Consider the following 24,636-nt stretch of genomic DNA (forward strand, 5'->3'; position numbering starts at 1 on the left):
TTAAATTCTAATTGGATATTGCCTCATTTGCCTAATGTGGATTCATCAAACTCACCAATCAGATCTTTTTGCACATTCCAGAATAGGGAGAGACATTCTAAGTTTGAGTCAGTCTTTTCTTCTTGATTCTTGCCCTGCTTTTTGTTCTGTTAATTTGTTCCTGATTTCCATGTGCAGCCCGTGTTCTGCACTTAACCCTGATGCTGTTTCTAATGGATCTTGCTGATGTGCTTTGCTGATGAAACTGAATTATCTGCTGTTCTAAGGAGAGGTATATTGTAATGCAATGATAATTTTTTTCTGACCTGCTTTTCTCAATGGAAGTTGGCATGCTGACACTTGCATATTTGTCTTTTTTTTAGTTAGTTAACTTAGCCCAAAGAGGATAATTTTCCAAATATTTTTATCATATGTTATTGTTTTGTCTGAATGTGTTAGTCCGCTCCCACATATGCATGTCCTAATTTGCTTAGTAGTACTGTGTACCTATGTACAAAATTTCTGATAATAAATCTGTGAATTATGGTTTCATTAATGTATTTGCAGTCTGATTTAAAATGTGTTTCTGATCCCGAAGTACTTACATTATTATTATGTGTTATTCTTCTCAAATATTTAATAATGTTGATGCTTAGTAGATTAAACTTGTTTAGAAGATTTGGTCAGCCAGTTGTGTTCATTTATCTTTATAATTTGGTTTTGTACATTTGGGGGGTGATTCTGACCTCGGCGGTAAAAGGCGCTTACCGCCGGTCAGAAGACCGCCATAATACCGCCGCAGTAAGCCGCCACGGTCATTCTGACCCACAACTGCCAAACCTCCAAAAATCCGACCTCCACTGCAGTCCGCCACATCAGCGGCCAGTGATAAACTGGAGATGACCAAACCTCCACCGCCACGCCAACAGAAATACGCCCATGCCATTATGACCCACGAATCCACGCAGCGGTCATTCAAACGCGGTATTCCATTGGCGGTACACACCGCCGCGGTCAAAATACACACCCAGCACCAACACACAGCCACATTGGACAATTTGAAATACACACACCTGATACACATACATCCACCACTCCCACACATCCAACCAACTATAAAACACACACCCACATCACCCACAAACCCCTACAACCAGAAATCAGAGACGAAGGAGAGAGAGAGACACCATAGAATAGAGAGCAACATCACACAGAGGCACACTACACCATCACCCACACCACATATACGCACAAAGCACCACACACCAACACACTCATCACCACATACACCACCCCACACCTCATCCACACCATCCCATGGCACCCCAAAGACACCCACGGTTTTCGGACCAAGAACTCAGGGTCATGGTGGAGGAAATTACAAGAGTAGAACCCCAGCTCTTCGGCACACAGGTGCAGCACACCACTATAGCCAGGAAGGCGGAGCTATGGCAACGGATCGTAGACAGGGTCAACGCGGTGGGACAGCATCCCAGAAATCGGGAGGACATCCGCAAACGCTGGAACGACCTACGGGGGAAGGTGCGCTCGATGGTGTCAAGGCACAACATCGCTGTGCAGAAGACTGGCGGCGGACCCCCACCCACCCCACCCGAATTCACAGCATGGGAGCAAGAGGTCTTGAACATCCTGCATCCTGAGGGCCTCGCTGGAGTACCCGGAGGAATGGACTCTGGTAAGTCGAATCTCAACTACTACATCCACCCCACCCCACCAGCATGCCAACCCACACCCCCACCCTCATCCCCAATCCCCCATCACACATCCTCCCTGAGAATGTCTCACCAGCACAACCCACCCAACCCAACACCAACCCCTGAATGCCAACACAAACCATGGACACCCATCACCTAAGCATGACCACTGCACAAACCCATCCACCCCACAAACCACCCTCACAAATCCTCCCACAAGGGAATGGCACCACTGGGGGACAAGGGCACACACAAATCGCACGCCATGGCACACACAGAACCAATAACCATACTCTTTTACCCCTGCAGGACCCGAACGCCAACACACCGGTCAGGAGGGTCCAGAAATGTCCATCCCACCCCCGGAACAGGCCCCCAGTGATGACAGCAGCTCTGTCGACCTGGAACCAGATGACCAGCCCGGACCATCGGGGACCTCTGGGCAGTGGGTTCCCCACACACAGACACAGGCCACAGCAGACCCAACCCCCTCTGGGAACAACAGCACAGCTCCCACCCAGTGGGCCCATGCCTCTGTCTCTAGGACAGGTCAATCAGCGGTGTGTCCGCCACTACAGGGCACCCAGGCTGACCCACCACCCCAACAACAACAGGGACCTGGGGGCAGTGGTAGTGGGCACACCGTCCAGGGGACAGAGGCCCGGGGAAACAGGGCAACTCGGAGGGCTGCTGTGCGACAGGGGGGGGAGGAGAGGCCCAGGGAACCCACTCTCCAAGAGGCCCTCACCACCATCATGGGAGCGTACCACCACTCCCAAGAGACGATGGCGACGGTACTGGCCAGGTTCCAGGAGATCCAGGCATAGCAGGAGGAATCCTACATGGGGTTCAGCGACGAACTCCGGAACATCGGGTCCGCAATGGGGACCATCGTCCTGGCACTCAACCGGATAGAAAACACAGTCCGGGACCATGTGGCACCACACAGGGCCCCTGTCTCTAGCCAGGACCACGAACAGCCTACCACCTCCGCCGGCGCTAGTGGACAGGAGGCCCCCACACAACGACAGGCCACCAGAACCCCACCTCCTGCTGAAGAACAACCACCCCGCAAGAGGAGCCTGAGATCACAAAAGAAGACAGAGTAGGATTCCAAGACCCCCGCCAGCATGAGATACCCCCTGAAGTCATCCCACTGTCCCACATTGCCACCCTGTCCAACCTTGAACTGCCCCTGCTCCATCCTTCTACAGGCATATGGACAATGCACCTGTCAGACTGAGAACTGGACTCTGCCATGGACATTACTCCACCCCCACCCATCACCGTTTTACTATCATGTACCAATATCTCGCACTATCAATAAATCACTCATTGCACTGAAATCAGTTTGGAGTCAGCCTGTATTCTTAACAAATGTATTACACATTACGGTTCAATAATGTTCTGTCAATTTGTGATGACAACATACCGATGTCAATACGCTGTAGTTCATGGTCAAACCAAGCAGAAGTCACGCACTGAGTCATACAGCACTGAAAAGGGAAGGGAAAATCAAAAATCAGTTAAAAACAACGAACTGGGGGTTAAATACAGAAAGTAGAGATGCAGGAGGCTTTAAGTAAATGTTAAATGGCGTGGGTGATTCTTACCTGTGTGCTACTGAAAATACTGTTGTATAACTGTGTCCCTGTTGTCTGTGTTGTCCCCGTCGTCTTCCTCCTCTTCACTCTCCACAGGCTCCACAGCTTCTACAACACCACCATCTGGACCATCCTCCTGCAGGAAAGGCACCTGGCGTCGCAATGCAAGATTGTGAAGCATACAGCAGGCCACGATGATATGGCACACCTTCTTTGGTGAGTACATGAGGGATCCACCTGTCATATGCAGGCACCTAAACCTGGCCTTCAGGAGGCCGAAGGTCCGCTTGATCACCCTCCTAGTTCGCCCATGGGCCTCATTGTACCGTTCCTCTGCCCTTGTCCTGGGATTCCTCACTGGGGTCAGTGGCCACGGCAGGTTGTGGTAACCAGAGTCACCAATTAGCCACACACGTTGTCTCTGTAGCTGTTCCATCACATAAGGGATGCTGCTATTTCGCATGACATACGCGTCATGCACTGACCCAGGGAACATGGCATTTACATGGGAGATGTACTGGTCAGCCAAACAGACCACCTGCACATTCATAGAATGGTAAATTTTCCTGTTTCTGTACACCTGCTCATCGTCTTTTGGGGGTACTAAAGCCACATGGGTCCCATCAATGGCACCAATGATGTTGGGGATATGTCCAAGGGCATAGAAATCACTCTTCACTGTAGGCAAATCACCCTCCTCTGGGAAAACAATGTAGCTCCGCATGAGTTTCATCAGGGCAGACAACACTCTGGACAAAATCTTTCAAAACATAGGCTGAGACATTCCAGATGACATGGCCACTGTTGTCTGGAATGAGCTACTTGCCAAAAAATGGAGGACTGAATAGAACCTGCACTAGAGGGGGAATTCCTGTGGGTTGGCGGATGGGGGACATCAGGGCTGGCTCCAGCTGGGCACACAGTTCATGTATAGTGGCTCGGTCAAGTCGGTATCGTAGTATAATATGGCGTTCTTCCATTGTCGACAGGTCCACCAGCGGTCGGTACACGCGAGGATTCATCCTTCTCATCGCAAGTCCCAGCGGACGGTGCCTAGGAAGGACAACATGGAGTATGGAGTCAAGCAACTCACAGGTACGTTCACCACAGCTTGCACAGCACACCATTATGTATGTATTGAAATGCGTGTATGTGTGGCAATGCAAGGCCTAGGCCTGTGTGACGCAGTTGAAATTAAGCCATGTGGGCCCTTGAAATGGCGGCTGCCTGACCTGTGAAGTGTGACAATGGGATGTGAGGTCACTGCGCTGGCGTGGCACACCGTGGCGGTAGGCGGTCGAAGACCGCTGTGCGAAGCCGCATGGGTTAACAATGAACCCTATGGGTTTCAGGAGCCAATGACGATGTGCGCCAGCGGTCGCGGTACGCACCGCCGCGGTACGCACCGCCCCGGACGTGACGCCATTTTATATCTGCTTAATCACTCGAGACCTGATCATCCACAGGAGAGGACCTATACTGCAAGTGCTGCTGTGACCTCGGTCTGGAAGAGACAATGGCTGCTGCGACTGGGGAAAGGGCCCCTGCCTTCACTTCTGAAGAGTTGGAGAAACTAGTGGATGGGGTCCTCCCCCAGTATGCGCTACTGTACGGTCCTCCAGACCAACAGGTAAGTACACAGGGTGCACGTTGAATGGGCAATGCATGTGTTGAGTGGGGTGGATATAAGAAGTTTGGGGGGGAGAGAATGACGAGTGCAAGGCACGACAGATGAGAGAATGTGCCACATGGCAAGGTTGGGGAGGGGGGGCCCATCACATCTAACAAGCAGAAAAATGATGATATTTCCTTTCCCTCCCTGTACATGTCAAATAGGTCAGCGCCCATCAGAAAGTCGACATTTGGCGTGCCATCGCCAAGGAAGTCCGGACCCTGGGGGTCTACAACAGACGGGGCACCCACTGCCGCAAGAGGTGGGAGGACATCCGCCGCGGAACCAGGAAGACCGCCGAGTCACTGCTGGGGATGGCCTCCCAACCTAGGAGGGGTGCCAGTCGTACCCTGACCCCCCTGATGTCCCGGATCCTGGCGGTGGCCTACCCTGATTTGAATGGGCGCGTGAGGACATCACAGCAGACACAAGGGGGTGAGTACCAGCACATTCTGCTATTTTTACGCGCAGTGGAGGTGTCTGGGTGGGGGAGGACGGCTGTGGGTGACATTAGGCCAGGGCGCTTTCTGTAGTGTAGTCCTCTCCTTTAGCCATGGCCCTGTGCCCCCGCCCCCCACCTCTGTAGGGTGACAAGTACAGATATCCATGGTCCAGCATCACCCATGTGCGCATTTGTTGACCCTAGATCTGTAGGCCTTGTCACAAGTACTGAGTAGTGTACCCCGATAGCGCGGCTTAGTGCATGAGGCTCCTGTGTCTGTCCTCTCCAACAACGGTGTTGTCAATGCATGCACTCAACCTGTTTTTTTTTCTCCCCCCACCCTTTTTCTTTATCTACTTTTCCATGTGTGAATTAGCATCATCAGGCGGAGGAGATTTGGTACCGGAGCAGGAGGGAGCTGCGACTCACAAGGCCCCGGTGGGCCATGGCGCAGACACCGAGGCCACCAGTAATACGAGGGCGAGGGGAGCTTCACAACGGGGACCCGTGGTGATACCAGCGACACCGACACGTCCTCGGATGGGAGCTCCCTAGCGGTGGTGGCAAAATCCGTGCCCCCCGCCTCTACAGGTACAGCCGCCACCCAGCGCACCAGCTCCGCCCTCCCAGCAGCCCCTCAGCCTACGCTCCGTGCCCGCTCGCCCAAGAAGGCGGGCATCTCCTTCGCCCCAGGCACCTCAGGCCCTGCCCCTGTTACCCCTGCTGCCTTCAGTGAGGAGGTCATTGACCTCCTACAGACCATCATTGTTGGGCAGTCTACCCTTTTGAATGCCATCCAGGGTGTGGAGAGGGAGGTGCATCGTAGCAATGCATACCTGGAGGGCATTCATTCAGGTCAGGCTGCCCATCAACGATCGTTCAATTCTCTGGCCTCAGCACTGACGGCAGCCATTATCCCTGTCTCCAGTCTCCCTCTTCTAACTGCCTCCACCCTGTCTCTGTCTCCTGTTCCTCAGCCTATCCCATCCTCACCATCAGACCAGCCTGCACACACCTCAACACCCAAGGGCAGCTCACACAGACATAAGCACCACAAAACACACAAACAGTCACCCAAGCAACACACAGAAGCAGACATGCCAACAGTCACTACCACCTCTGTGTCCCCCTCCTCCTTGTCTCCCTCCTCCCTGCCTGTGACGTCTACACTCACACCTGCATGCACACCACCAACAGCCAGTACTTCCATCACCTGCACACCCTCCAGTACAGTCCGCACACGTGCAGTCACCACCCCCACTGCCATTTACACGTCCCCTGTGTCCTCTCCCACTGTGTCTGTCACCCCCTCTTCCAAGACACACAAACGCAGGCAGCCACCCACCCAACAGCCATCCACCTCACGACAGCCTACGTCACAATCACCTGCACCCAAAGACAGCACACCTGACTCTCCTACAACCACATCCTCTTCCTCCACTCCCATCACCACTAGTCCCGCCCTTTACCTTGGTCCCAAAAAATATTACCTCTCCAATCTTAACCTCTTTCCCTCACCTGACCCACCCCCTCCATCTGCTAAGAATCCCAAGAGCACCTCAGCCACCACCAGCCCAGCTTCTAGTGTCACTGTAGTGCATGGGTTCTGGAGTCCACCCTTTGGCAGCAGTGACACATCTGTCAGCAGCAAGGGGACAGCCAGCCCCCCCCCTGGCAAGAGGACCCGGAAACTCAAGGGCCACCGTGAGAAGACTGACACGGCTGCCCCCAAGGACCAAAGTTCTGCCACTTCACCTGCCACAACATCCAGGGGAGGCAAGGGCCAGAGATCCTCATCTAAGGAGCGAAAGGGCAGCAGGGTGGAGAAGTCAGCCAGCAGGAGCGCGGAGCAGGAGGGCCCCACAAGCCCCATCCCGGGTGTAAGGGAGGACACCCAAGGGGCCAGGACTCTGTCACCGAAGGGTCCAGCAACTGCACGGTCGGAGGGCGACTGAGCAGGGAGGCCAGGTCTGGCTCCCTTGGATTACAGGAAGAGCACCGCTGAACAGGGCCTGCCGTGCGGAAGAGCACCGCTGAACAGGGCCTGCCGTGCAGAAGAGCACCGCTGAACAGGGCCCGCCGTGCAGAAGAGCACCGCTGAACAGGGCCCGCCGTGCAGAAGAGCACCGCTGAACAGGGCCCGCCGTGCAGAAGAGCACTGCTGAACAGGGCCCGCCGTGCAGAAGAGCACCGCTGAACAGGGCCCGCCGTGCAGAAGAGCACCGCTGAACAGGGCCCGCCGTGCAGAAGAGCACCGCTGAACAGGGCACTGCCGTCTCAAGCACCGCTGAACAGGGCACCGCCGTCTCAAGCACCGCTGAACAGGGCACCGCCGTCTCAAGCACCGCTGAACTGGGCCCTTCATCTCAAGCACCGCTGAACAGGGCACCGCCGTCTCAAGCACCGCTGAACAGGGCACCGCCGTCTCAAGCACCGCTGAACAGGGCACCGCCGTCTCAAGCACCGCTGAACTGGGCCCTTCATCTCAAGCACCGCTGAACAGGGCACCGCCGTCTCAAGCACCGCTGAACAGGGCACCGCCGTCTCAAGCACCGCTGAACAGGGCACCGCCGTCTCAAGCACCGCTGAACTGGGCCCTTCATCTCAAGCACCGCTGAACAGGGCACCGCCGTCTCAAGCACCGCTGAACTGGGCCCTTCATCTCAAGCACCGCTCCGTTGGGCCCTTCATCTCAAGCACCGCTCCGCTGGGCCCTTCATCTCAAGCACCGCTCCGCTGGGCCCTTCATCTCAAGCACCGCTCCGCTGGGCCCTTCATCTCAAGCACCGCTGGCCCAATGACAGTGCCGGTTCTGTGTCGACCTACTGTTCACGGTTCACTGTGCCCACCATGCCTCCTCCATGACCAGTGGTCTCTGTAATCCACTTGAGAGACTGTGGCTTTGCACTCCCCAGGATGGAACAGTGGGCAACCCACCCACTGTAGAGACTTGAGAGACTTTGGCTTTGCACTCCCCAGGATGGCACAGTGGGCAAGCCACCCACTTGTGAGACTTGAGAGACTGTGGCTTTGCACTCCCCAGGATGGCACAGTGGGCAAGCCACCCACTTGTGAGACTTGAGAGACTGTGGCTTTGCACTCCCCAGGATGGCACAGTGGGCAACCCACCCACTGTAGAGACTTGAGAGACTGTGGCTTTGCACTCCCCAGGATGGCACAGTGGGCAACCCACCCACTGTAGAGACTTGAGAGACTGTGGCTTTGCACTCCCCAGGATGGCACAGTGGGCAACCCACCCACTGTAGAGACTTGAGAGACTGTGGCTTTGTACTCCCCAGGATGGCACAGTGGCCATGGTGGCCCCTTCGTGGATCTGGCGTCGTGGACTCATGTGGCTGTGGTGCCCTCCTTCCCTTCCCCCTGAGGTGCCTGTAGTTTTATCATCAGATGCCCCTGCAGTGTTCTCTCCAAAGGACTCAGGTCTCCTGTGTGGGCTTTGCCCTTGTGTTGATACACTTTGGCCCACGGACACTTGGAATTTCGTTAAATGTGCAGGACTAATTGCCTCGGTTTCTCGATTGCACAAAATATTTACTTTATTTTTTTATATTCATATTGCTATTTGACCATGACTTCTCAGAGGCTATTTTTTACATAAATTTTGTTTCTCACTTTAATAATGTCTTTTCATTATTCCGGGGGGTTTGGGTGGTGTCACTGTGACTTGTTGCTCTGCATTGGTGTGTAGATAGTTTGGGGGAGGGGGGGGTCGCATATGTGTGTGCCCGTAACCTTTCATCCTCCCCCCTCCCCTGTGTCGTAGGTGCAGTACTCACCGTTGGCGTCTGCGCCGGCGTTCGTACTCGTGGTAGATGAGCAGGTAGACGAGAGCAGGTAGGATGTTTAATTCGGGTTCCATGCTGCCCTCCTTCCTCGTGGAGTGCGTAGAGGTGAGCGTTTTCCCGTTCGTAGTCTGTTTCCGCCGTGTTTTTATCGGCGGTGCTCCCGCCCCGGAAAAGGTGGCGGATTGGTGAGTTGTGATAGTGTGGGCGGTACATTGTCTCCCGCCTGCCTGTTGGCGGTGACCGCCCCGCTGTTTGTTTGTCCCGCCGTGGCGGTCGGAGTGTTAAAGTGGCGGGCTGTGTTGGCGGTTCCCGCCAGGGTCAGAATTCCATTTTTTTGACCGCCGGCCTGTTGGCGGGTTGGCCGCCACTTTATCACCGACCGCCAGGGTTAGAATCACCCCCTTGGTATTTATGTGATTTTAGTATTGTGGTTATGAAAATAAATCTTTGGCCTTTTTTCAGATTGGAGTTTTTCTTCCGTGGTCATATTGGTCATGGTGTCCAAATTGTTGATTTTCATGTTGAAACATATTGTGTTTATAGTTCACCGCACTCTTTACTGGGTCAAAAGATCCTTCAACCTTGGTGAAGTTTTCTAGTCCTAGGAAGGATGAAAACGCGATAGCACAATCACCCTTCCTGACGCCCTGGGCACTGAAAAATTATAGAGAGTCTATTATGGAAACGTGAGTTTGAATAATCATTCTTGCTATACGATTATTAAAGGGATGACAATCTGGAGGGTTTGCCTTATTTCCATTTGTAATGTTATGATTTAAAAGCATTTTAAATGCGGTACAATAGGACTTTTCCTATGATTCGCTGTCACCCACTGGCTAGGTGCTTGTGGGGTATGTGTCTCTGGAGCAATGAGCTTTCCAAATGCTTTATTTTTACTTCACATTGGCCAAAAAAAGAGGAAATATCTCCAGTGAACGAGGCGGACTATGAATTCTGTTGCCTAAAAAAGCTGGTTAAATCTCTGATTTGATAACCATAAGAGCCATAAAACCATCTTACTGCTGTGCACAGTAAAAATTTACATTTCGTTAATACATCATCATCATCCTCAATCAATATTTATTCGTTGTAAAAAATATATAACTGAGGACATAAAACTCATAAAATTACATATCCAATGCCAATAAAAATATTGAAACAGAAAAATACCAAAAGTGAGACACATTTCACGTTAGTGCATATCATGATCTTAATTGCCTCAATTATACCTCTTTTACAACAATCAGTAGGATAAAAGCCTTTGTTAATTAGGATAGAGCGATTTAAACATGTGACATTCCCATTATGTACAGGAAGCCTGCAGGAGGTGCATTCACCCAGCAAAGTTTTATACCAACTTTGTGAAGACATATATTTTAGAAAAAAGGACTTAGGTCAGACATTATAGGTGAATATGTTTGTGTGTTTTCCCAGGGAAAGATAGGCTCATGTTCGCATCCCTTCATTTGCTGATCCTATACACAGCAACTGAATGTGTATTTGCTTCTTCCATATATATAGTCTCTTTAGGTCTGGTGTTAGCTAAAACCTTTTGATTTCACTAAAATAGCAGGTGTTATATATTTACTCAAAGGGGCTTTCAGTCAGCTCTTTTCATTCATTGGTCTGTTGTGTCATTCACATTTTGCTTCTGCACACTGCAGCTTACATCATGGAGCATTGAGTCAGCCTACTGAAGCCTCTTGCTAACTTCACATTGAATGGCTGCATTTTGTTCTTCCACGAAGAGCACATCTGCATACAAGATAGTTATCTCCACTGTCATTGTTTTTGTTATTATTTTCTTCTTATTACTTTAGTGTTTCATTGGTGTTTCAAGCCTGATGTGATAGTAGGATTACTTTGACAATTTTTTTTTAATATGACCGTAGGGAACATTCCAGCTTCATTAGTTTCTGTCTCCGCCGAATTCTGTTGAATATTCTTTTTGGAGAGACCTTTGTTTATCCAAAAGAAGCTTTTTTAAAGCATACTAGATTGTGTCCATTTAAAACTGTTGTTTATAAAGTTATCCTCTTTTAAGTATGAGTGCAATGAAGTGCGTTTATAACTGAACTCATGTATGTCATCCGTGTGTATTTTATTTGAGGATTACAGACCAAATTACTCTATATGCCCTGCGTGTGTGGACTTCTAGTTTGCTTTCCGTACTCTTCTATGTGGAGCCTAAATGGACACCTACATATTAGTGTAAGCTTTGAAGCTGTGTCATTTATTCCAGTTTCCTGATCTATCTATCTATCTATCTATCTATCTATCTATCTATCTATCTATCTATCTATCTATCTATCTATCTATCTATCTATCTATCTATCTATCCCTGCCTATCTGTCTACCTATCTACCTGTCTGTCTATTTACCTACCAGTTGGTCTGTGTATCAAACTATTTGCCTGTCTATGTATGTATCCTTCTATCAACATATCTATCTATCTAGGAAACTCTATCCAACTCTATCTATCTGTGCAATTGTCTATTTATGAAACACTATCTATGTATCTTTACAACATTTTTCATCTAGCTGTCTTTGCAAGCTTCTCAAGTTATCTATCTTTTGAACCCCTTGTAGTAAAGATTTACAAAAACATTACAAAAAAGCATAAGCAAAGGCAAGAGGCTGGCAGCCAAAGCCATACCAAGTGACTTTTTTAGGTCTGTTGTTAGCCAAGAGCTTTTGATTTTATTGATATTTTGTGTATAACATAGTCACTTATAAGGGAAAGCGGCCAGATTTCTTTCATTGGTCTGTTATGTCCTTCACATTTCTTCTTCTACCATCCTGCGTGCATCATTTGGCAAAGAATTAGCCCAATTAAGTCATTGTTTGACTTCATCGTCAGTTATGACATGTTGCCCTTTAACAACGAGCACATACATCGCTTCTCGGCCTTTTGGATAAGATCAAGTGTAACAACGAGCACATACACACACAAAGCAGTTTCTTATAGATGTCATGGACTGTAATGATAAAGTTTACTTTTTTGAGACCAACTTAACACTTTTGTTTTAGCTAATGTCTTTTTTAGGGTCGAGCCTGCGTAGCATGTGCTTGCGCATACGCATCACTTGTGAGACGCTGTAGTAGTTAGAAAAGGGCTCGGAGCCCCACCCATGTCACATCAGTGTCTTTCATTGGTTCGTGGGCTTGCCTTTTAAAATCTGCTTTCTTTCATTAGTGTAAGGCATGCATACGTGATGCCTTTTCCGGTGGTTAGCCCTCCTCGAGCGAAATGACCAAGTACTGAAAACATACGAGGCTCGTTGTTTTCCATCCGGTTTGCGGACTACATTTTCTCTTTTTTCGCAGCGCGATCTTGCTTGTTTAGCAGCGCGATCACGCTGTTTTTTTTCTCCATTTAATGAGGTCTAGTTGGGAGTTTACAACTGCTAATAGCTCTAACTCGAAGAAATGAGAGACCCGTTGCATTGCAAATGCTTGTTTTTTTTTTTTTAGAGTCTGACTGCTTTCCCAACATTAACGTTTTTCAGGAACCATGACAGAGCAAATCAACAAATGCCAAAGCCAAATGTCTGGCAGCAATCAGCAGACATAAAAGGTCTGCCAGTGCATGCATTCTGTATCTTATTAATGACCAATGAATCTAATGTTTCTCCTTTGTATCATACATTTCAGATCTGGAGTGTTTTATGTACCATTTGCACCTGAAACCACTAAATATAAATATGAGGTGATTTTATGTACTTTAATCCGTGTTTTAAAAGAACTGAATAGCAATCTTAATGTAATAAAAAAAAATATATATGTGAAACATTTCCCATCAAAGTCATAATTGAACTCTTTCCTATTTTGTCATCCAAAATTTGCAAGTCTCCCTTACAAAAACGCACTGATGATTATAACAAGTTATACATTCACTGCTGCTCTGAAACTATTTTATAAAGTAAGATGAAAACGCTGGGGCTCAATCTATAATTGCATGCAACACAGGCGTAAACCCAGTGGCCTATCTATTATGGCGCTAAAGTCTTCAAGCTTTTGTATGCAGCCATCCCTCGCAAATGCACATCGGTAGCGCAAAGTAAATTTGTGAAACAAGCAGCTGGCTATTTCAACCTATTTTGATTACTGAATCTAGTGCCACAATATGAGTGATGAAGCCTTCTGCTGTAGACACGACTTCCGTCTCTTTCTCACTCCCACTACATTCCTTATTTCTTCCCTCCTCATCCTCCTCAGTGAAGGTTGCTCACTTTTCATCCTGCTGTTTGTTTGTCTGATCAAGCTTTGCTGAAGATTATAACTGTGCAATGATTAAAAAGTGGAAACTTCTTAAAACACGTTTTATTTCGCATGGCTCTCTCTGCTAACAGAGTGCCAGGTTTCGCAAGAGCAGCGCCAGGGGTCTCAGTTGTGACCCAAAATAACCCCCCAAATAATAACCATGCCTAACCCCTTCTAAGACCCTGATAACATGCTTGGAGGTCACATTTCAATCCGCGTACCAATGGATTTTGTAGGACTGGGCGTTCAGAGCCCTACGCTAATTATTATATCCTGCTCTTATTGCCTGACAATGTTCAGCAGGATTTCTTGACATATTTCAGCAGGCCAATGAACTTTATCATGCGAAAAAAAACAGTATAAGGGCAAAATATGCAGAATATGTTGCTTTAAAGACATTTTTGCGTGTTCTGTCTCATTTCCAACTAGAAAACTTGGAATAAGTAGTATTCATCACACCCTGCAAACACCACACTCCCTCCCCCCCTTCCGGGCCACTTGTAATCGAGGCCGAAGAGCTATACTGTAGACTACTATGTGGCACTGCAGTGGAATGAGTCTACTGTAATAGTAAACAGGAAGGGAGCTTTCACTTTTTCCTCAATTGTGAGGGTCAGTCACCTGAGCTAAATAATTCATTAGACGCGCACACAAATGTCACCTCAACATGCTCGGCTGAATCCCACGGATGCTCCTTTCAGATTAAAATGAAATGTCTTTCTTCAAGGTTTCCCTTCTTCGTGTTGATAGCTGCATCCGGAAATAGTCAGAGTCCCTTTCCATATGTGAAATAGTAGTTTACTTACAAAATAGCATTCATTTATTTTATTATTTATTTTGGATGTTCAGTATTCTATGTATTTGGCTGAAGTGGATGTAGGTGTAGAATATTACTCCTTATTTTTACTTCTCCATTCACTCCTGGCTTCTATAATTTTGAACGACACATTTCTGATTCGACATTGGCATTTATTGCGTTTTTTTCACCATGAGTTAAAGTGTATCTGATTTCCAGCATCACCATCAAGACACAATTCTAAAGACTCACCTAGATCTTCCTCTTGGCGAATCAACAATTCGGGATCTGTACAAATAGGCCCTGCCTCCTGGAATGAAAGGTCCACAACCAATTTTTGCTACAAGGATTGCCCAGCATCTCTGAATCGTCCTGGTTCTGGAGTAAAAGTCTAACAGTGGGCCAAAGACCATTTCACAAATATTGATTGTTTGTTGTCACACCCTAAAAGTCTCATTTATATATTACAGAACCATGAGGCAACAAATTAACAGGGAGAGCAGAACCACAGCAGAGCCAAGAGTCAGCTATGGCTCTAAGAGCCTATGTACTAGCAGAGTGTGTTATCTCAGCATTCAGAAGTATTTATTAAAAGTGAGAGTTATCAAACATGCAGTGAGAAACAGTTCTGCCCCTGCCATGATGACAATGCAATTATTAGTGAACTAAGAGGCATGTTATAAAGGAATAAAAAAGAGATTTCGTGAACTAAACTATTCGGCTAGACCACACAGTTTATTCATGCAGGGGAACCAGGGCCAGATGTAGGAAAATCCGGCATTGCGACTCGCAATTTGGAAGTCGCAATGTCAGATGCAGGATGGTGTCCCTGACACCATCTGCGAGTTGCAAGGGGGTCGCAAAGGCCCACCTCATTAATATTAATGAGATGGGTCGCTATTTGCGACCCCCTTGCAAGTCGTAGCACTCACAGGGATGGTGGCCTGCTGGCGACAGCAGACCTCCATGTCTGTGACTGCTTTTAAATAATAAATTTTGTTTTTGTAAGGCAGCCCATTTTCCTTAAAGGAAAACGAGATGCATTACAAAATGAAAAAAAAATACCGTGTCAGTTTTATTTTTTCAGAGCAGGCAGTGGTCCATAGGACCACTGCCTGCTCTGAAAAAATGTTTTCAAGGCCATTCACAAAGGCCTTTTGCGAATGGGTCACCACCAGTGTGACACTGGTGGTAACTGCGATTGCTTTTCGACCGCGTTCGCGGTCACAAAGCAATCCTACATCACGCTGCGACTCGCAAATAGGAAGGGGAACACCCCTTCCTATTTGTGACTCGCTGTCTCATTTTGCGAGTGGGTAACCAAGTTACCCACTTGCAAAATGGGAATGGGCATCACAATGTGGGTTTTGCGCCTTTCAAACAGCGATTTTCACTGTTTGCGATGCGTTTAAGCCTTTCTACATCTGGCCCCAGATCTTTTACCAGATTTTCCGGTTCCACAAAAGATGGGTATTTCTTTTTGACAACAAAGAAGCCCAAGGACATAATAGTGCTTCATAACAGAATAATTATACCCAGGGCCCCGGGAGTTGTGTGGCAGGAGAGGGTCAAATTATGCAGCAGGTTTTAGTAAAACAGCAAGAAAAAAAGGCAAATCATATAGCATAATGCAGCACTTTTTTTCTTAGGTTACTTAATTATTTCTTTATTTTTAAACTTAGTAAAACTCTCTGGCCATTGATTGCAACTCATTAGTACCTGTTTAACACCCAAATATAGCAATAAGCAACAGAAAGGTGACCAGGCCAGCTTTGCAAAGGGCCTTCCACTATGCAGCAAAAAGTGTAGTCATACTTTTGGTAACTTTTTAACCGTTTGAGCTAGAAGCATTTTTTTGGTTAAAATCTGCAGATTATGCAGCAGATGATAGATTATGTTGCAAATGAAGCACATCTATAATTCTATAAAAATTGCTGCTGCCACATAATTGCATAATTTCAGTGTCTCTGCTTATACCTTTGTTTTCAGCACAGGGAGATCTCCTGATCCGAAGCCTGTATTGTAGCCTGGTCCCCCATGTTACATGGTCGTCAACTGTAGAAACTAGGCCACATCAACGCCCACGAAAACTCAAAACGTATTAAGCTCAAGGATCCAACCAGACAGTGGATTATTCCTGAGATGCAGCAACATGTGGTAGTTTAATGTGATTACGAGAAAATGCACTATTTTTGTTCTGCTGGAATGCTGTATGGTGTTGTAAATTAATATCCCTCTGATTCAATCTAGTGTAACGTGTTAATATTTACAGGATTCAGCTCGGAGCTGTCTGCTAGTTTCAATAGGTTGCAGTGCCCCTAGTGTGTTGGTGTCCATTGAAAGGGTGCATTTTGGTGGACTAGAAGCCTAAAGATACTGCGGGGTATACTGGATAAGTGTTATTTATTAAACTTATGTTGATAGGATGCTACGTATCATTTATCTGTAGGATGCAGATCAAGTTGGTGTGGCAGGGTCCAAAGGATGCAGCAAAATATAATGGGCTAGTTGCCCTGGGAACCTACACAGAATGGTGGGTTAATTTCCATAGGATGCACAGCAGTGTGTTATCATTCCCAGTGTGCAGTGCAGTCTGGTCAGTTGGTGTCCTTCGGGTTATGGGTTGAGAAGTAGCTCGTTGTGATGCAGAACAGTGCAGATGGTTAGTGTGTCTAGGATTCCATGAGGTGTGGTGGGATAGTGGCATTGGAATGTAGTCTGGTGAGGTATGGTACCACAGGTAGGAAGCAGTGCAATGTGTTGAATTTGTATTCATAGGAAACATTCAGATAAATTAAAATCATTAGGCAGCAGTGCATTGTGGTGGAATAGTTTCCTTAGAAAGCAGGGCAACATACCGGTGACAGTACACCTGGTACAAAATGCAAAGTGGTTTATGGTTTCCTTCTGATAAGTGCATTGTTGTGCATTATTGTCACTAGAATATAATAGAGGAGACCGTGCAGTGTGAGGCTAATGACCCTAGGATTGATGGTGGGTTAGTGTTTCCAGGATACAGGCAATGAGTAAAAGCTTCCCAACACCCCAAGATGCAGAGTAATATGGCAGGTTAATGTTTTTAAGTTGCAGTGAAGTACGTTGTCTCAGAGTCACTAGAATGTAGCACATTCGTACCAAAATAAATGAGGGAAAAACAATGGGCCAACAGAGCAATGTATGATATTCCCATAGAAAGCATGCCGTTTCAGGAAAATGGCGCATTTGCTCTGTTTTCTCTTAGCCAGTTGCCAGTGTGTTAACCTTTTTACTAGAGGCTGTACCCTGCGTACAAATCTGACATAAGACCTACTCGTTTACCTATGTATCAGATCGCAGTGCTTAGAATTGTACAAAAATGGCATTTTTGCAAGAGCACAGCAGATGACATAATCAGCATGCAACTCAGTGAATATGGATCCGCACATATTTTTTCGACTAGATATGTGACAGCCAGGGGTTAAGAAAGTGATAACCCTGAGCATGACTATCTATCTTTGTGAACTAAAAACAATAGTGGGTGACAAATCCAGCACAAAGCAGTTTTTAGGAGAAACAAAGTGCAAATGTTATGTTGTTGTTGGATAATGTTTTCAGCAAATGTTTTCGAAGGCAAAGTATTCCACCCAAAGGTTGTGTGTCACTTTCTCAAAATTATTGCAGGCCAAATTATAATTTTGCAAATCTCTACTTCCTGCTCTCATTGCAAATTTTAGTTTGGTGTAATAGTATTAATAGTAATAGAGGTGGAGGTTGGTGTGGTAGGCTCATGCCCTAGGACGTGCTGGAGTGGAATGTGTTAGAGTTTCTTGAACATAATGGGAAGGATTAGTCTCCACAATGTACATTGTGATGGGGAGAGTCAATATTCCTCGGATGTCAAGCAATCCGCTGGGTTATTTCTCTGTAATTAACTACAATGCATTGTATTAGTGCCCCTAAGATGCAGATCAGTGCGATTAAATGGTTTACCTAAGCTGCAGTGCAGTTTGGCCAATTAGTGACTCCAGGATTCTTCAGTATTCATATCTACCCGAAGTGACATCACTGCATAAATCTGCATATATATTCAGAGAAATCATATTCACTGCATTTTCCAGCATCTAGCTCTACAGGAAATTAAATCACTGGTTTCACATCAAATCCATCTGCAAACCAAGCCGGACATGGGGACCTCATTCTCTATCATCCATCTTTACAGGTAATGTTATTAATTATACCTCTTTCCTACTACAACTTCTAAGGGCACCATACCTCCTGGGTATCCCCAACAAAAGTCAGATACAGATAAGGGCGCTCCCTGTTTGGCCCCATTAGTACCAGAAAGGTACTTGGGCCATAAACCCTGCTCCCCAGAGACAATACAAGAACATACAAGATGTGATCCCAACTTGTGCCTCCTCCATTCCACCTCATCTACAATAATTAGCCATCACTCATTTACCTTTCGTTGCCAGGATCATCAAAAAGGCAGATTATGTACAACTGTAAGGTCACCTCAATGCATTCTGGCTACTGCACAACTTCCTGTCCAGCATTAGATCATACTTTATCAGGGAGATAATTACTTTAAAAGTCATAGATGATCTTGTCAACAGATAAAGATGACTCCACCTCCATATAGTACAAGACCTTGCATGGGCTGTCGACACAGTTAACCATCAAGCACTTATCCATACCTTTAATTCTCAAATGGATTTCACAGGAAGCAGCCTTCAGTGACCTTCCTCCGAGCTATCTTCCAAGATGTGTAGCCTTCAATTAATTCCTTGTGCTGAGTTTGTTTGGAAATCAAAACTGTGAACCACCAGTGAGCGCACATTCAGGAGCTGAAAAAGCTGCTAGAGTGTTGATGTATCTTGGAGACAGACTTCTGATTTTTGCATGAGTTCAGTCAAAGAAACTACATAGCTCATGAAGTTGCAGGAAATAAGTACAACAACACATGCAGTTCGTCTTCTACAGAGAGCACAGTTAAACAGAGTGTAACAGATATTTTACTGTAAACAGGAGAAAAATAAAAGGAAAATAGATGACGAACACCGTTACCACAAATGAAATCGGAATAAGTATTTTATCTTCCCAAACAAACAGCCGATGCTAAGGGTAAAATTGGTGATTGTAAATACAGCTCTGAAAAACATTGTGATATACCTTTAACAGTCTATCCTCGGATCAATGGGGTACCCTGAGTGTGGGCAGTTATCCACTGCCTTGAGTTTAATATTACCAATAGCCCATGAAACTTTTGAGACTAACTCATAAAATATCATAATATTGTGTTTTTGTGAGATTATGGATAAGAAGCTGTCTTGACAATGCCCTTGCTAAATTGTGATGTGAAAATATTCACTGCTATCCCAGTATTGTGCCATACACCCTTCTCTATTAGGCTGGTTTTGTTAGAGACTGTCGCACAAGCAATAATGTGTAACTAGCTACAAACCTGATGGTCGTAGCTGACACAGAGAGGAATCTAACTGTATAGCACCTTTTGAGAAGATCAAGGTGAGTGGCAGCCTTCCCTGACATGGTAGGCATGAGGCAGAGGTGCCCACTCTTCACCCCTGCTATTTGCCTTGTCAGTATAGACCCTTGCCTATAAATTTAATTCGAACCCTGGACTAGGGAGATGACATTGGACATAAACAAGTATAAATTGGTGCAGTTTAATGATGACATGCTTTACTTTCGAGCTGTACTTGAACATTTAAACCTTGATCTCCTTGAAGAATCAAAGATATTTGCAAAGGTATCACGTTTCAATCAAACTATATCAAGTCCATGGGCCTTGCTGCATGTGACCCTTTAGACAAATGTATTGGTGCTTTTTATGTCAAAAGGTCTTAATGGGATTAATGGATTGGGGCTATCTGTGAGTCTTTACGAAATGAGAGCCCAAAACACAATCATAGAATGTACCCAGAGAAATAGACATAAGAATAAACATAGGAAAGTACACAGAAGAAAATCTGCTCAAAGAACAAACTTCAAGGCTTATTTTAAAACTAAGAATTAATACAGGAGGTAAAAGGCATTGGTTAGTCTACTAAAGCAACATAATGCAAATATATTATTGGCAGAGAAACTAAAGCCTTAATCTAGTCAAAATCAATAACCGATCATGATCTAATACAACGCAATTAATCAGCAAAAGATCTGTTCATTTCAAGGAAAAAAGAATTAAGAAATGATTCTAAGTGTTCATCGATAAAGGGACTAAAATGGACCCTGCTCTGTAAAGATTGCAAAGCAGAAAACAAACGCACATTCAAAAATATAACCATCACCTCTGTTTGTCTGAAAGAAGTGACCTTCAATTATATACAGCTGCCCTCTCCAGAAACATCAGGAACATTGATCTAACAGAATTTGATATATTTAATTCATTTGTGAAGGTCTTTTCTGAGGTTCTCGTTTCACAATCAGGTAAAACAAAAAACAGAGTACTTTTAAATTACATTTAGTGGTGCTACACAACTAAAAATGACGACTCTGCCCATTCGGTCTAGGCTAAGCATTTAACCATGGCAAAGCACAATGCAAAATATTCATTTCTCTCTCATAATATTGGTTAAAGCAAAGAAAAATAATTTTAGAATTCTCAGCTACAACTTCAAAGCTCCCTTTGGCCATTACCATGGAGTCACCTTGTCAAAATATCCCACTAAATACCTGAGCATACATCTGCCTAGACACACTTCTGTCCATTTCCTACAAAACTGTATAAATATCTCTGTAGATGGAGGAAGTAAGGGCTAACATGCATAGGTAATTATATAATTGTAATTTTTTTCCATTACTTTTATTCATAATGTAGATGCTACCGCTGAGGTTCCCAAAACCAATGCTGATATACCTTCAATAGGCTGTTGGCAGCTGTATTGCGTGTTAAAGCTCTTATGGTGGTGAAAGCGACTCTATTGCAAGATACAACTGATGGTGGCTGGACTTTGAAAATTATGTTTCTGCAGCTTATTCAATGTCCAGAATTTGACTGGACCTCTTAACCAGTACACAAAACCTTGGGTGCTATTTGAACAAGTGCTGTCTCTCATCGCACTACAATGTCTTCTATGGCTGACTCTTAGACATCAACTTGCAGGTCCCAACCTCCGTATGTCATCATATGTCTTACTGTCTGTCTGGAGTACTGGAACCTTGCTTCCAGAAAGTCTGTTGTGGACGCTATCTCCTCACCTCTTGATACCACTGATAAAGAAACCTGACTCCACATCTAGGATACTTAACACAAGGTGGAAGAGGTGGCGTACCCACCGCACCGTGTCTGGGTAACCTGCTTACTACATCCAGCAGTCTTTCTACAACAGAACATAAGTGCTAGGGGAGGTGGTGCACAGTTGGAGGGGACTTCATCCATGTGAAAGTACTCACTACTGTGAACCAGGTAGGGCACCTAGCTTGCTTGGGTGTGGTAAACATAAGCTCTACGACACCAGTGATAATAGTACCAGGCTGAACCCATTAACTTCTGGCTGCTCTGCAACTCCTGCAAAAGTAGGTATGTTAACAGGGTGTGTGTGTGTGTGTGTGTGTGTGTGTGTGCGTGCACGCACGCACGGACGTGTATGTATATATATATATATATATATATATATGTATATATATATACATATATATATATATTACACTGGGCTCTCAACATTCGTCTGTGTGCAACCTCCCCAAAAGTACAGACTTAGCACTACAAGTGTATTCCTCAGAGAAGTTTTGTAAAAGCATCTTGAATCCGCTTCCATTCGAGACACTAACCAGGAACTATTATTTATCAATTGTCTTTGATGTAAAAAAAAAGTGCAATTAGGACAGTAGCAAGGATAGAAAATCCGAGGGTACTAAAGTGGGGTGGAGAGGGTCCAGAGATTCACAAGAAAAAAACAAATCCTCCACATGGTTTCGCAATACCAGTACAAATGAAAGTACATAATAAAAATGCATACTGTAAAAATATGACAGTATAGCTGCACTCCCTTTTCTTGAAAGAAGTTGCTTATTTGTCAAAACTGCAATAAATTGAAAAGTACTTGCTATTATCTTTAACACTTCCAAAAAGGTAGTCAACCAGAAAGGAATGTAGGCAGAAGATAAAAACAAAACTTGCCATTAGGAGACATGCATTTATTTAAGTGATAGACTTCAGAAACGTGTTTCGAACAGGCACAGTTTGCAAAAAGAGAGAGCAAAATCGGAAGCACCTACCAGGAGGAACGTACTCACCTCTGTGTTTTAGACAGCCTGTTTCCGACTCTACCCCGCAAGCAGTGTCGAAACCAATACAGCGGTCGCCAATTTCCAGAGGATGTATGAGAGGCTCTCCTGTTGCTCCCTGGAAGCTCCCGCCCTTTTCAGCTTCAAGTTTGGCACAGAGTTCCTTCACATCTGGGAGTACAGAAAAAAAACATAATTTGCCAGAACTGCTGACCCTGGGGATATAAAACTGCTCTAACAATCAAGAACTTTTATTATCAACCATTTAACTTTCGTTTATGTTTTTATTCTTTTTAGATTTGGTTTTGATGATATTCATATGGCGCGGGCTTGAATCCAGGGGGTTACTGGAGCACTTCACAGAAGCTGGAAACTGCACGTCATGATTCTACTAGTAATGTTTCTTGTATAAATGAAAAAAAAATCATCACAAATCCAAAAAATTAAACAACGCATAAAACATATATGTTATATATTTCCAATTACATAAATAGGCCATATTAAGAATCATTTGAAAGAGTCATAAGATTAATAAAAGAATACTCTGTTCCTCTTCAGTGCACCAAATGTAGTCTTTTGCCTTAGCATGCTCATTGGTTACATTTCTGTTGGACCTAGCCCTTTTTGCAGGGTCATCCCCAAACCGTTTGCCTCCTTCCTCCTATGATTTCTGACCAGTGTTTGTTGGCTTTAGGACTCTGGGCACTTTACCACTGTAACCAGTGCTAAAGTGCATATGCTTTCTGTGTAAATTGCATTGGTGATTGGTTTATCCATGATTGGCATCATTGATTTATTAGTAAGTCCCTGATAAAGTGCACCAGAGGTGCCCAGGGCCTGTAAATCAAATGCCACTAGTGGGCCTGCAGCACTGATTGTGCCACCCACATGAGTAGCCCTGTAAACATGGCTCAGACCTGCCACTGCAGTGTCTGTATGTGCAGTTTTAAACTGCCAATTCGACCTGGCAAGTGTACCCACTTTCCAGGCCCAAACCTTCCCTTTCAATACATGTAAGATACCCCTAAGGTAGACCCTAGGTAGCCCCATGGTCAGGGTGCAGTGTATGTTAAAGGTGGGACGTGTACAGATGTGTTTTACATGTCCTAACAGTGAAATACTGCCAAATTCGGTTTTCACTGAAGCAAGGCCTATCTCTCTCATAGGTTAACATGGGCGCTGCCTTTACAGACCTTTTAAGTGTAGTTTCCCTTTGAGAGTAAATAGAGTTATGGAGTTTGGTGTCTCTGAACTCACAATTTAAAAATACATCTTTTGGTAAAGTTGTTTTTTAAATTGTTTGTTTGAAAATGACACTTTTAGAAAGTGGCCATTTTCTTGCTTAAACCATTCTGTGACTCTGCCTGCTTGTGTATTCCCTGTCTGGGTCAGACTGCCAGTTGGGATGTTTGTGAATCCCCTCTAGAGAGTGAGACAAACGGAGCTGGGATGTAGCCCGATGAGCCACCTGGGCTAGAGTGGAGGGAGGAGTGGTCACTTACACCTCAATGGGCTGTGCCAGGTCTCACACAATGTAGTCTCCAACCCCCTGGTGCGTGTCTGGGGCCAGGCCTGAGCAAGGCAGGATTTTGCAAACAACAGATACTTTCCTTTGAAGTCTGCCTACTTTAAAGGCAGAAAGGAGTATAAATAGTGGACCCAAAACCCTAGATTGGTAGATTACTTCAAGATTTGCTTCTGGAACCAAGAGGAACCTCTGCCAAGGAGAAGAGCTGAGGAAAAGTGCTGCCCCTGACTGTGACTGTGCTTTGTTGGGCTATCCTGCAGTTGCTGCTTCTGCCTGTGAAAGGGGACAAACACTGAACTTTGTGGTATATTCCTGCTTGAGAAGAATCTCCAAGGGCTTGGACTGAGCTTGCCTCCTGTTTTGAAGTCTCAGGGCCATCAAAGACCTCCTCTGCCAGCACCTGTCCGTCTACTGAGACTCCTGCCCTCCCACGGGGTGCCCTGTCCAGTCCCTGGGCCCTTGAAGGTGAAGCTGGCAGAACAAGGACTTTGGTAAGGAATTTAGACCCACCACCTGCAACAAAGCTGAAAAAATACACGTCACATGCCTCGTGGCTGATTTCAGCGCGTCGCCTGCATTGCGGCTGGAGAAACGATGCAGCACCC

At 45.8% G+C, this 24,636-nt stretch overlaps 1 protein-coding gene across 2 annotated transcripts in view; it reads right to left on the bottom strand.

Annotated features, from left to right (window-relative positions):
- The window catches only part of LOC138259003 (inter-alpha-trypsin inhibitor heavy chain H3-like), a 534,612-nt gene extending 512,027 nt beyond the window's left edge, over positions 1 to 22,585 (bottom strand). For both annotated transcript variants that reach the window (XM_069206380.1, XM_069206378.1), the window contains exon 1: positions 22,513 to 22,585. The gene's annotated coding sequence lies outside the window, so the exon portion shown is untranslated. The remainder of the gene's footprint in view (positions 1 to 22,512) is intronic.
- Between the last annotated feature and the right edge of the window lie 2,051 nt (positions 22,586 to 24,636).

Source organism: Pleurodeles waltl, chromosome 9 (genome assembly GCF_031143425.1).
Source record: "Pleurodeles waltl isolate 20211129_DDA chromosome 9, aPleWal1.hap1.20221129, whole genome shotgun sequence".
Taxonomy (NCBI): domain Eukaryota; kingdom Metazoa; phylum Chordata; class Amphibia; order Caudata; family Salamandridae; genus Pleurodeles; species Pleurodeles waltl.